Source organism: Coturnix japonica, chromosome 13 (assembly GCF_001577835.2).
Source record: "Coturnix japonica isolate 7356 chromosome 13, Coturnix japonica 2.1, whole genome shotgun sequence".
NCBI classification, from domain to species: Eukaryota; Metazoa; Chordata; class Aves; order Galliformes; family Phasianidae; genus Coturnix; species Coturnix japonica.
Genome location: NC_029528.1, coordinates 2172021 through 2184686, shown reverse-complemented (window position 1 = coordinate 2184686; position 12666 = coordinate 2172021). Strand labels below are relative to the sequence as shown.

Below are 12666 nucleotides of genomic sequence, written 5' to 3'. Positions count from 1 at the left end.
AGCTGTAAATTAGTCTTGTTCAGGACCCAACAAAGACTTCTTTGTATGAGAAACTGTGAAAGTACACAAGAACCTCCATTTCATATACTGGGGAAGCAGAGCTTAGACAGAATTTGCTTGCCAAATGATGCTCAGTCTGTTTCTAAGCTTTTCTTACACTACTGATAACTGGGAAAAAAAGTACAGCAAAACTGGATTATTATTATTATTTTTAATAACAAAATTTTCTGTGCTCAATGTGAGTGTGTATGGGTTCTGTGCATTAGTTCTTTGTTCACATGGGGTAGCATCTGAAGTGCAATGAAATTCTGACTTGTGAACTGATGGGAGGCTAAACTTTAGTCTCAGTTTTCCCCTTTTGTTCTCATGTTATTGGCATTAATCTGTTTTTAATCAGTCTCATTTGTAATCTGCTAGACGAGTCAGTCAGTCCAGGGAAATGTGACCACAGCGGCTTTCAAAGTCTAAATATAGAGATGAAAGGGAAGGACATTAGAGCATCCAGGGCAATGTAGGTGATGATTACACAGATCTGACCATCTTGAGATGACATTAGGATCACCTTGTCCATTAAAATGGGAATATCCGTTATGAAACACTCTTCCTCCTGTCACACTGGTTGCGGTTGATCTGTACGTGGTCTAGAGTGGTCACAGGCATGGGCTGACAGTTGGATGCAATGATCTTATCAGTCTTTCCAGCATTAATGATTCTACAGCTGCAGTCCTTTCCTACTTCGTGTGGTGTTTGCTCTGTGGTGAGCGTGGCCACTGCCTTGCAGTGCTGTGTGTGGGGCTGAGGGCAACAAAATGGCTGTCCTTCCCTTCCAGCCCCGGGCCCACAGTGCTGGGCCCAAAGACAAGATGGCCGGCAGGCGGGAGGAAATTGAGACAAAACCAGCTCTATGGTGATGATAGCCCAGTTTCTCCAGGCTTCCCAGGCCAAGCAGGCTAAACACAGACAGACAAGGTGTTTCTGGTGCTGTGATGCTGTGTGTTGTGGACCAGCTGCTGCCTGGCTGGGAGCGCGCTGCCTGCTGAGCACCATCTGCGCCTATGGGCTGGGTGGGGGCACAGGACAGCCATGCCCTCCGTCCTGCCTGAGGAGAAGGGGATGTCTTCACATGCTTGTTTTGAAGTTTTTTGTTTTCTTTTTAATTTTGTGATTTATTTTTCTTTTTTTTCTAATCAAATACCTTCATTTTATTGTCTGCCTGCAGTCCGGTGACTTCTGTAAACTTGTGTTGGTAGAGCTAACAACAGGTTAAATGAAGTGACTAATTGTTTTCATTCATCAGCTATTCACTGCAAGAGCAATTACAGTTTCAGTGTTCTGCCCCTATGTGAGAGATCCTGTAGTCATGTATGATTTATGTTACCTGCCTCCCTGCTGACATTCTTCAGCACAGAGGTGGCTATGCCCAGAGTCCAGCCCCTTGGAAAAACCATGACTTCAAATCCAGTTCAGAATTTAGGCCATCCAGGGTACCCACATTTTGTCTTAATTCCAAGTATGAGATGAATACAATCTAATTTTGTCATTTTATTTGTTCGTAGGGTGCCAGGAGGCAGCTAAAATGTGAAGAAACTCTCGCTTAGCTTTTTCTGCTGAGATGAAATTTAGCACCAAAGTGCAATCCCTGAGGCAGCAGCTTCATTCTGTGAAGCAGGTGAGATATTTCTACCTCATTAGTCACTTCAAAAATCATTATTTTCCCACATGTAAGATTTAAGTAAAAGACCTCCTCATAGCAAACCTCAGGTTTCCCTTGCCAAGCACACCCAGGCCTTGAAAGAACCAGTGCTAACATCTTCACCTGCCTGTTTTAGTGGTAGGACAGGTAAGCTGTCCTGGGAATGGAGAGCAATGAGATGATTCCACAAACAAGTAACTCTCAGGGATTTTGTCACTGTTGTGTGGTTGGAAGTCATATCTAAACTGAACTGCTCGGCAGGGGTTCTGATGTCTGCTGGTGGCTGTGCATGCTGTCTGCTTGGAGCAAAGAGAGCATTCAGCTCACTGGAACAGCAGGAGAAATGTGTAGGAAACAAAGATGCACCACCATAGGCACCTCCATTGGTGAGTCCTTTTTGCTTTCTTCCCTCTCTTGTGTATCTTCATGCCTCCTTGGTGCAGCATAGAAGCACAGAGAATGACCACTTCAGTTTCACCTAAGAGCTGAAATTCAGATAAAAACCAAGTAAAGAGATTTTTCACTGTGTACTGTTGAATTCTGGACGTGTACCAAAACTTTGTGGCGTTCCTTCATCTTTCCAGTGGGCAGAAAGAAAAGAGTAAGGCTTTGAAAATCATTGCGGTCTTAAATAGGAACTTTCTTGTCTAATCCAAACTTCATAGCTTGACCCTATTTCTGCTACTGCAAGCTACGTTTGTGTGTCTGATATCCTGAAATGTATGGTATTCATGCCTAAACCCCTTATCTGCGCCTAGTCCACAAAGCAGCTGTAGATGATAGCAAGTGGTTCATAGAGGAAAAAAATCAAAGTGAAAATGGTAATCTTAGTGCTACTTTGTACTTGGCAGATCTCAAAACACTTCACAAAGTGAAGGTGCCTTGTTTTAAATCCTTCAGCAGCCCAGTGTGCTAGTTAAATGGAGGGAGGAGAAGCATTTGTTTATAACTGAGCTATTAAATGTAGGATTTGTCTTACAAAGTGGCAGTGTTGCTTTTCAAAGCAGACTAGGAATGGGGAATATATTCAGGTCCTACAACATTTAAAATGAATGCAAAAATCACTCCACTTCAATGGGAGAAGGAGAGAGAAAAATGTTCCTGTTCCAGTATCTTCCCTGGTGAGTGTCTTGGTTAGCAACTTCTCAAGTCGCAGATATTGTACCTAGGTTTTGGGTATTCTGGAAGTAATATTTGATGCTAATGGGTAGCAAAGTGATAAAAGAAATATGAATTTCCTAACAATTTAATTACATCTAAAAGCAATGCAATTCTATTACGTCATCAACGCTACTTTGCATATATATATATATTTCTCTTTGCAGTGTGATTTATAAGCAGCAATTAACTCAACCTTCTAACACCACGTGACAGAGGTGTTCCTGGGCCCATTTATGAGCTAGGCAAGCTGAGGCACAGAGGTGTCAAACATCATTTCTCGGTGATGATACTGCAGAAAGAAGACAAGAACCCAGGAATCAAATCATAACCTTGCTCTGCTGTTGCTAGAAAAGAAAGGAGCTCTAAAATCCACTTAACTTGCTACAAAGTCTAGCAAACTTCATAGAACTATGAATGCTTTTAAATGCAAATGGTTTCCTTAATAAAAGAAAAATGCAGGAACCATTTAGAAGAACACTGAAGAAACACATTTAAACCATGATGAAGCAGGAATCAAGTCATTTGAAAAAAAAGAAATCAAGCTGGGATGGATAATTCTCTGTATCTCTGTCAGGCCACAAGCTTCCTAAATTATTGCAATCTGACTCTGGCTGAGGTGGCAGAGCTGTCATGTTTTATGGTCCTTCCCCTGCTCTGTATCTCTTGGCCTTGCCCACGCTTTGGAAAACTTATAGGATGGTCTGATGCTTCTGACTGAGGAAAGGTGCTCAATGAAGGCAAAGTTTATCTTTGTGTAGCTGAGGCTGCAGTGGTACACAGATCTTAACACTGCCCCTCAAAAATAATTTTCATCCTCAAGACATTGTACTTGGTGTGTCTGCAATGCTTCTGAGGCCAACAGTAGCAGATACAAGCAGTGGTTTGTATGAGCAGACCCTCCTGGGACTATCATCACATCAACAAGAGGTGTGCCACATATCAGCTAATTGTGGGATCAGGATATGGCCAGGTAGAAAGCAAGCTTAGAAGCTAAGGGAGAAGGAGACTGCATGGAGGTGGAAGAAGAGAACAATTTAGAAACATAAGCTTGAACCTCGTTTACAACACCATGTGCAAAAAAAGAAAGGTATAACATATAAGATATGTTTTTACCTGCAAGTACCTTCACATTAGTGGTATGGTAAGGATTCCTTGCTCACCACTGGGGTAGAGACGTGACAACTTGATAAACATGGTGTGGGGACTTGCCATGCATTTCAGTCTTGGCAAGGGAAATGCTTTATTCACATATGAAGCTAACAGCTCTGTAGTGGTGGAAATAGTATTTCTCTGTTGTATGGAGATCTCTGATGTTTGGCAGATGATTTAATCAGGGGATTTTTATTTTTTTTTTTAAATAAAAAAGGAAAAGTAGAATACAGATGTGGGTAGTTAAATATAGGAGATCCTATTTCTGTTTTTAGTGTAAATACATTTATTATTTTTAAATCTGACTCATTTGTAAAGATACCGATCTATATATACATGTATGTAAGAGTCATGCAGTGAGGATTGTTCAAGTCCTTGTATGAGTGCAAGCAGTACTTTATAAATTGGTATGAAGATGTTCCACAGTAATGATCTGGGCTACCAGTACAGTTATTGCTGTAGATGCACTGCCTATGCTTGTTTTCACATGCAGCTATATTCAGATCCGGGAAATATTTTACCCTTTGCAGGAAAGTACTTAGAATCAGTTAAGCAGGTAATATTTTTTTCTCAAAAATTGAAATGAGGTTTTAAAACTCATCCTCAAAACTGGCCAAAACCAAAGGCAAAAGGGATAGCGTTTCAGGCCCTGTGCTCCAACAAAGCTTGGCAACCCATGGGGCTGGATGGTCTGAGATCCAGGCATTGCCCTGGGCATCTGATTCAACCCCAAATCCTGCAGACTTGTAGGACAATCCCTGTTGTTTGTTTGGTGTGTTGTTTTTTGGTTTTGTTTTTTGTTTTTTAACCTCTGGCTGAAGGTGCAAAGTAAAATAGGTCTGTGGTCCTGCTCCCATTAGAGCCTGTGAGAGTTTGCTTACGCTGAAGTCACTGAAAAACCCTCAGCAGCTTTAATGGGGGCAGGAACAAGCTCACCGTGATTTAGTCTCAAGTGTTCAGCTCAAGGCAGAAAGACAGGGGCTCTTTGAAAATGACAACCTGTGGGTTTTGGAGAGGTCATTAACATATTTGTCATGGGGGAAAGAGGGTAAATAAGGAACTTGAAAAGAAAGGCAGATATTAATTACGCTTCAGACAACATAGCTGTGTGCTGATGACATGCTGTAGCTCTCCAGACGACTATAATTTGCAAGTGAGCCCAACGAGTATGAGACTACAACAAGCCAAGCAATTAGTTCCTCCTGAGTTGCAAGAGTGACATCATGTGTGCAAAACATGCCTTCGCCTTCAGCAAACAACACATACTCATTTATTTTTCCTGTAGTGTCACTGCAGTGAGGCCACTAAACCTGCCTCTGAAGGAAGCTGATCTTTAGAGTCTGAGGGTCCTCAGAGTTGAGAAGAACCTGTATTCGAAGCATCATCTTCCAGCTGATTTTGGTGCCATGTTGCTGCTCTGCAAAATTCTCGTATCATTTAAGGGCCTTAAGTTGTATTTCCAGAGTCTTGAAAACGTATCCCAGCTGAAGGGATCTGACCCTGATCAATGTTTTCTAATGTGGAATTAGTCAGGGAATTGTTGGAAGAGGTGAGGGGCTGCTCTTAGGAGCTCTGTTATGTACAGACTTCTGGAACAAGCAAACAGAAAGAGAAATGCAGTAGAAACAAAACAATCAGTTTGCAATGTTTATATGTATCTGAGAGATTTCCAGTAGTGTATGTGGCTTTATAGCTTGGATCACAAGGTTTTGCGCTGCGTGAGTTTATCAAAGAGGCAGTAAGGACCCATCTGATACTCAGGGAGGAATAAATTACGGCATTGATCTATGGAGACAATTGCATTTATTCTTTTAGTCATCTATGTGGTCCCACTGGCACTGCATACTACTCATGTGCAGTAAATTAAGCTGCTGGAGTGCTCTGTAGAATCAAGAGCTAAAAAAGTCTTGAAGATGTTTCTGCTCTTTTGTCTGTTAGAAGTGTGATGCAAATGCTGCATGGCTTTTGATATATATATATATATATTTTTTTTTTTTACTGGAATAATGAGAAAGAAAAATATGATGTGAATGGACTTGATGTTAGGAATATATTTTGGTGTGCAAAAAGCTGCTTTACCTTTTGGAGAAAACTGACTAGAAAAGCAACTGGAGCTGTGCCTTGTGTCAAATGAGAGCAAGCTTCCCCATCAGCTGAGTTCCCCACATGGCTCCGTGCTTATCCCTGTTACCTTTCCCATATCTTGACAGGGTTTGAATCCCCATGTTGGCCATTCCCACAAGTTTGCTGTCTTCTTGTCAAGTTCCTGGGAAAGCTTTTCCTCTTAGCAGCAGCCCAGCCAGGCTCAGGGGGCTCTTGTGCTTCACTTTGTTCTGCAGATCTGAAAGCCCACGACTCACTTGAGGAGTCTCTTCACCAACCATGTGCTTTAAATAATCTGTATTGGGTTTGCATTTCTTTCTGGCTTAACAGTTTACATAGTCCCTTCTTGAGGCTTCTAAAATGAGATCCTAAGGAACATAGGAACCTATTCTCTGAAGACAACGGATTGTCTTGGCAAGAGTGATTCTTGCTGTTATTAAGAATATTTATCACCTTATGTTAACTGAAGGCAGGAATGAATCTGTTGCTGGACAGTGTCTGGGGTTTGTGATATGTCTTTGTCCTTTCAAAGCTGTGGCAAAACGTATCTGAGTGAAGCTAAAGATGTTATGTTATGTTATGGAGAAGCCCTATGTCAGGTTGCAGTGCCTTTGTGTCCCTGCTGACACTTGGCTGGTGGGGTATTTCTGCTGCTTCTGACAACTCATTGCCTGCACAGGGACAAAGCAAGTGTGTGCAGCATTCAATTCAGTGTTTCGCAGTGAAGTTCCTGTTTTGTTCATGATGCTAAAGGAGGGTGGGCACAGGAGAATGGCAGCAAAAGTGCCATGCAGAGCCCATGGGGAGGAGAAAAATTCTATGAAAGGGTTTAAACCCTTCAGCGGCAGGGACTTTCCTCCTAACTGAACACCGATGATCCCTCCATATGAGGCTATTTGGTTCATCTCTTTATCTGTAGCTGCCAGCATGGCCACAGATGTGATAGGGGAAGACGCTGGTTTTGGTGGTGCAGACAAAAGAGGAGTGAGGCGTGTTTGCATGAACTGTCTGCTTGGCTAACAAGCTCTGCACAGCCTGGAGAGGCAAACCTCCCACTGAGCCCAAATCTGCTTGCTTTGCGGCCCATTCTGGTTGAATTATTCTGCTGGCAATGCACCCCTTGAGCTAAACTTTAATAATGCAAAGCCGATGACAGCCTGGTTTAGGTTTTAAGTGCATGGTTTTGATTAATTTCATACAATTCAAGAGAAAAATGTGTAAACTTGGTATTTACTGAGTACAGCAGCACTTTGCATGTGTAGTTGACCTACCAGAATGGTAGATCTCTTTTTGCCCATGTAATAGAGAGGCAGAGCTGGAACACTACATGATCTACCTGAACTTGCACTGGGAAACTCAATAAGTATGTGAGCAGAAAGTGCAACTCTTCTCAGAAACCCAACAAAGCCGCACCTGCTCGCCTTCTGTTCACCTTGCTTTGCTGGCACACTGTACAGAAGTCATCCCTCCTTTCTTCCATGTGTGCACCCATGCACACAGCCACCAACCTCCCGCCGAGCAACCAGAGAGAATCTCCTCGGTGGTTTTAATGAAAATCCAGTTTCAAAGCTCTAATGATCAACAGCTGGGAAAACTGCTGTTCTCCTTCATCATCTCTAGACTTGTTTGAAAGATCTTACTTTTGTGGCTTTCCTGATGGACCGATTTAAAAGATCATTTAATTTCTTCGAAGGCCATAATGGTTACCATAGAAATAAGTTAACTGCAAAACAAGGAATAATTAGTTTACGTTGATTCCTTTGTGTCTCCTAATTTCTTCCATTCAGGATTTTTAAGCATATAATTAAAGGGATTATTCAGCTTTTGTGATTTATTCCCCCCCCAACCCCCCCATAAATTCATTTAAAGACAAAACTCCGATGTCTGTCGAGCATAAGTAATAATGATTATATGTGGTAAAGAGTCCAACCAGTTTGTCCACATAGCAGAAAACAATGTGTTTTCTGTCGGCAGCTTGCAATGCTGACCTGTGGTCACTCTCAGCTTCAGCTGTGGCATTCCCAGTTATCTGCCTCATCCTTTGTGGGCACCCAGCTCATTATCCTTAACAAAACCCTGCTGGGATGTGGCCTCTCAAAAGCCCTGCTGGACACCTTCTGTGCCATCAGTGTGATGGGAAAGGCATCATTCAGCTCCAGGAGTCTCTAGTGTCAGGTGACAGTTGCTTAAGAATGTGAACTGTTGCAATACTGGGACTTGAAGTGGTTATTTCATGCTGCTGCCCTGGCAGGGCATGCTGAGTAGGCAAAGCTCTGTCTGTGTGAAGGGCTGAGGCTGGCAGGGCTCTGCAGCGATGTGGTGATGGATTGGGCTTTGGGCAGGTTGGCACCTTGCTCCCAGCATGAGGATGTGGTTCAGGACGGTTTGTCCCTGTCCTCTTTTACAGCAGAATTCAGAGGTGAGGGGGAGTACAGCCAGCACTTGATCTAAGTGTGCTCTAACAATTCTGAGCTGAGCCCAGGTAAAACAATAACTGCTGGTGCCACGTGGCTTCGTTCAGAGCTGGATTGAGATGCTCTGGTCCAAATAGAGGGGCTCTGCTATGGACTAATGCAGTCACTTGTAAATGGATGGCAATGTGGAGCTTTGCTAGTTTGGATGTTGGAATTTAAAGTCTACATCAGCCCATCTTTGTGTTGTATTCCTTCTTTGATCAGGGTTTCTTAGTTTCTCAAATCCATATTCTAACAATCCGATGTCTCACCTGGGCACGAGAGCGCTGAAGTTCGTCTTAAGCATCGTCCTAAAGCGCTCTGCTTTGCTCTCCTCCAACCTGCGTTTCATTTCCGAATGATCTAAATCATTTCGTAGATCTAAATCCATCGTTTCATAGATCTAAATACGATTCCGGTGAGGGCTGCGCTGCAGCGCCCTCTGGCGGCCGGAGGCGGCCTCTCCCCGCAGCGCTTCGGGCGCAACCCCCGCGCATCCCGCCCGCTTCTCTCTGCCCACACCTTCAGCGCCTTCCGGCCTCGTACGAGTCTCATTTGCCCCTTGATATTCCGTCCTGATATTCAATAGCTAATGTTTCAGTGGGCTTTGTATGTTTTGCATGCATGCATGCACTGTGTGCTTCAGCTTCTTTGATATATTCATTTCCTACGCTGACTTTTGGTAATAGTACATAATATCCGGGAATGAACGTTTGGGATGGAGCATTCCACTTAATGCATTTCTTACACAATTATGAGTTGTTTACCTTAAACATTATTCTAAAGAGTAATGAGGAAAAAAAAAAAAAAGTAAAGAAAATTCTGGTTAATAAACTGGGCAAAGCAATTATCCCACTAAGACTCGTTATTGAATCATGTATGCAAAACACAGCCAGTTTTCATAACAGATGTATTTAATCTTGATGCAAGGTTTGGTTTTAACCCCGTGATGTCTTGCAGTTCTGTGCTTGAACAGAGGATTCTGAGCTGGAAGCCTCTGGGATCAGAAAGAAGAGTTGGCTGTTGCAGAAGCTCCTTATGTTTTCTCATTGTCTAGTGGTTGCTTTGGAAGCTCTCCTGGTGTTTCTTGAAGTAAATGTCAGTATGAGGGCACTGTGTTGTTTGTGTCATAGGAGAACAGCCCAGTGATGTGTATTGTTCCAGAGCTTCACTCTTCTGGGGAGAAGAGAGCACGTGGCAGCTCCCTCTGCTCTCTGGCTGCTATTTGTAGTAGTGCTGCTACATGTGCTGGGCTGCTGCTGCTGTGGCAGTAGTGGTCAGATGTCCTGGAGCTCGTGGAGCTGCCTGAAGTTGGCCGTACAGAGACCTTGAGGAAACGCTGCCTTAAAAGTGAATGTGTTTGACTTTACTGCATCGCATCCTGCAGGTGGTCAGGTGTAAACAGAGCACTAGATCCTGGAGCTGGCAAAGCATTAGTGGGTCACTCAGTGTTCTCACTTCACAAAGGTTGAGTCCTTTGCCAAATATTTATTAGGACTTTATCATGCTTGTCTTTGAATTCTCCTATGAAGGAGTTTCTGCATATGACCCTTCTACCCCAAACTATCTTCTATTCTGATTTTCTTTCCTTATTTTCTTTCCCTGTATTGAGTCTGACTTTCTTTTCATTCAGCTGCCTCTAATTGCTCCCTGTTATCCATCCCAACCTGAGCACTTTCCTCTTCTCTGGTCTTATACCTGTCAGATATCCCAAACGATTTCCCTTGGTCAAAGACCTATATATGCAATTCCCTAATCTCCCCTCTGCCATCTGTTCCCCCCAGCTCTTCATTATTTTGCTAGCTCTGCTCTGAACACCTTCCCATTTGTCAGTACCATTTTTTGATGATGCCTGAGCTGCACACAGTGCCCTGCTGCCCATGGATGCAGCCCACAGAGCTGTGTTTGTGCGCAGACCCTGCTGAGCCCATTGTCTTGGCTCTGCCCCACGGACAGGAGCACGACACGTCACAGACTGTTTGCTGGTAAATATTGGCCCAGAGTAAAGCATTGATGGCTGAAGACAGATAGTTTTTCCTAATCACTTAAATATCCTCTTCTGAAAGCTGTGCTCGCACGGCCCTTCTGCAGTGGAAGCAGTTGCTGAGACACAGCTCAAAGTCATGCAGCTTGCTTTTTATATGACTGTTTATTTTCCATCAATGTTGTGTGCTGAGCGCAGACCACGGTTGTTGCTTTCACTGTGCGTGTCTCATATGTGCTGGGATTCTTGCTGTTGTGTTAACAATAAGGAAACACAGTGTGTGTTTGATGGGGTGTGGTGGCTGTGCCTGAGTTGTTTTAAGGGCTTTTAAGCTCATCCGGAAAATAAATGGTTAGAGAGTCTGCAAGCAAAGTTTTTGGGTAAGGGCTTTTTGAGACTTGACTTTGGCTTAGTCTCTGATATAACATTTGGGTTTCTTTCTGTAATGGGCAAGGAAGGCTGGAGAAATATATGTTTAGGAGTCTTTTTATAGTAAACGAAATATGTTAATACAAAGAACAGAAAACAACTTTTCAAACCACTAAGTGCTAGCAGTAAAGCACGATGACCACCAAGCATGTCACTGCTGAAAATAGACCACCACCACCAGAGAATTACGTTTCAAAATGCTCTGCCGACCGAGCTCGTTTCTAAGAAGTTAATCTTTACAAGAACAAAAGAAAAGGCTTGAACAATAAGTCTGCATGAAATAATTGTGTAAGTAAATATCAAGAGAGCTAAGGGAGCAAAACTTGAACGAACCTCGTGCACACAGCAGCCCTTTGAGAACAATGAGGCAGAAGGTGACTGAGGTGTGTGGGCAGATCCTCCTTTGGGTAAATGAATGCCAGAAAGTGAGGATGTGACCCAGGGTTTGGGATTACAATGCCTTGCTCCTGGCTGGAGTTCTGCTGATTGTGTACCTTTGCCTTGCCCTGTTTTGAGCAGAATAAGGGAAGGATGTATGTGAAAGGCAGAAACTTTGCTTCACCTAAATGCTGTCCTGTGCCTGTTTGGCATTTGTTACTCATCCTTTTGCTGCTTATTGTCTTCATTTCCTTCACTGTTTGTATAACAGCTTATCTCAGCTGTGATCTTCCCTCTAATGACATGGAATGAATGTCATGTGGGAGGGAGGGTTTCTGTCTCCTTTCATGGACAAAACCTGAGTGTTCTTCTCAACAAATCTCAGCTCTGGAGGTGGTGGGATGGGGTAAAGGACAATCAGATGGGGGCAGGATTGGAAGTAGGCTGACGTGGCACTGACAGATGTCTTAGATCCTTTTTGTTTGTTTGTTTTCTTAGAAAATAATAAAGCAGAACTCATGAGATCGAATGTGCCATGGAAATCCCTTTGTGTCATTGGAGCTCCATCTTTCTCACTCAAACTAAGCAAATTCCTGGGTGAATCTGTAGCTCTGGGAGTGAAAAACAAGCAAAGTGGACTCTTCCCCATTCCCACCAAAGGCTTCTGTCAGCAGAGTGGAATTGCATCATCTCAGTGGAGCTTCCGGGCAAGGTTGGCCACTAACTGTTGTTGTGGGTTTAAAAATCCAGAAAGCTGTATCATAACAACATCCGTAGTTTTGCAGTTGCATTGCACTTGGTTAAGTGTTGGCTTTGATCTTCCCAGAAAACCTAACCATAGCCAGCTATGTAATGAGCAAGGGAAGGATTTCTCAGGTCTGCTGGCCCATCCCCTGAACCACTGCAGGAAAAACGTCGTCTGTCGTTCTAGTGAGAAACCTTGAAATCTGCTCTTATAGACTTCCCATGATGGAAACTCGCATCTCCTCCATGCAGCCTGTTCCAGGGCATCCCTGTCTCCTGAGAGTTTCCATATAGTTTGGTTTTTTGATTCTCTCCTGCCAAGGTTGAACTCTGTCTTCCTCCATTGCATCACCTGAGCATTGTTCACTACCATCTTTTCACCAGGTGCATCTGGTGGTGTCTGCTGGTGCTCACTCCTTTTTTTTGTACTACTTGTCACTTGCCCATGTTGATCTACATCTGTTGTTATTTCTGTTGTGAAGATCATGTTGAACTTTGGTCTTGCCCTTCAATATACTGGCAGGGAATTCCACAATCTTATAATCTGCAAAACTAAAGATGTCCTTTCTGTC

The 12666-nt window shown here is 43.3% G+C and overlaps 1 long non-coding RNA gene across 1 annotated transcript; it reads left to right on the top strand.

Moving 5' to 3' along the window:
• Positions 1–1559: 1559 nt before the first annotated feature.
• On the top strand, positions 1560–4509 carry LOC107320242. The gene is made up of 3 exons (XR_004308937.1): positions 1560–1669; positions 1955–2079; positions 3019–4509. It is a non-coding gene; the product is annotated as an uncharacterized LOC107320242 (long non-coding RNA).
• Positions 4510–12666: the final 8157 nt, after the last annotated feature.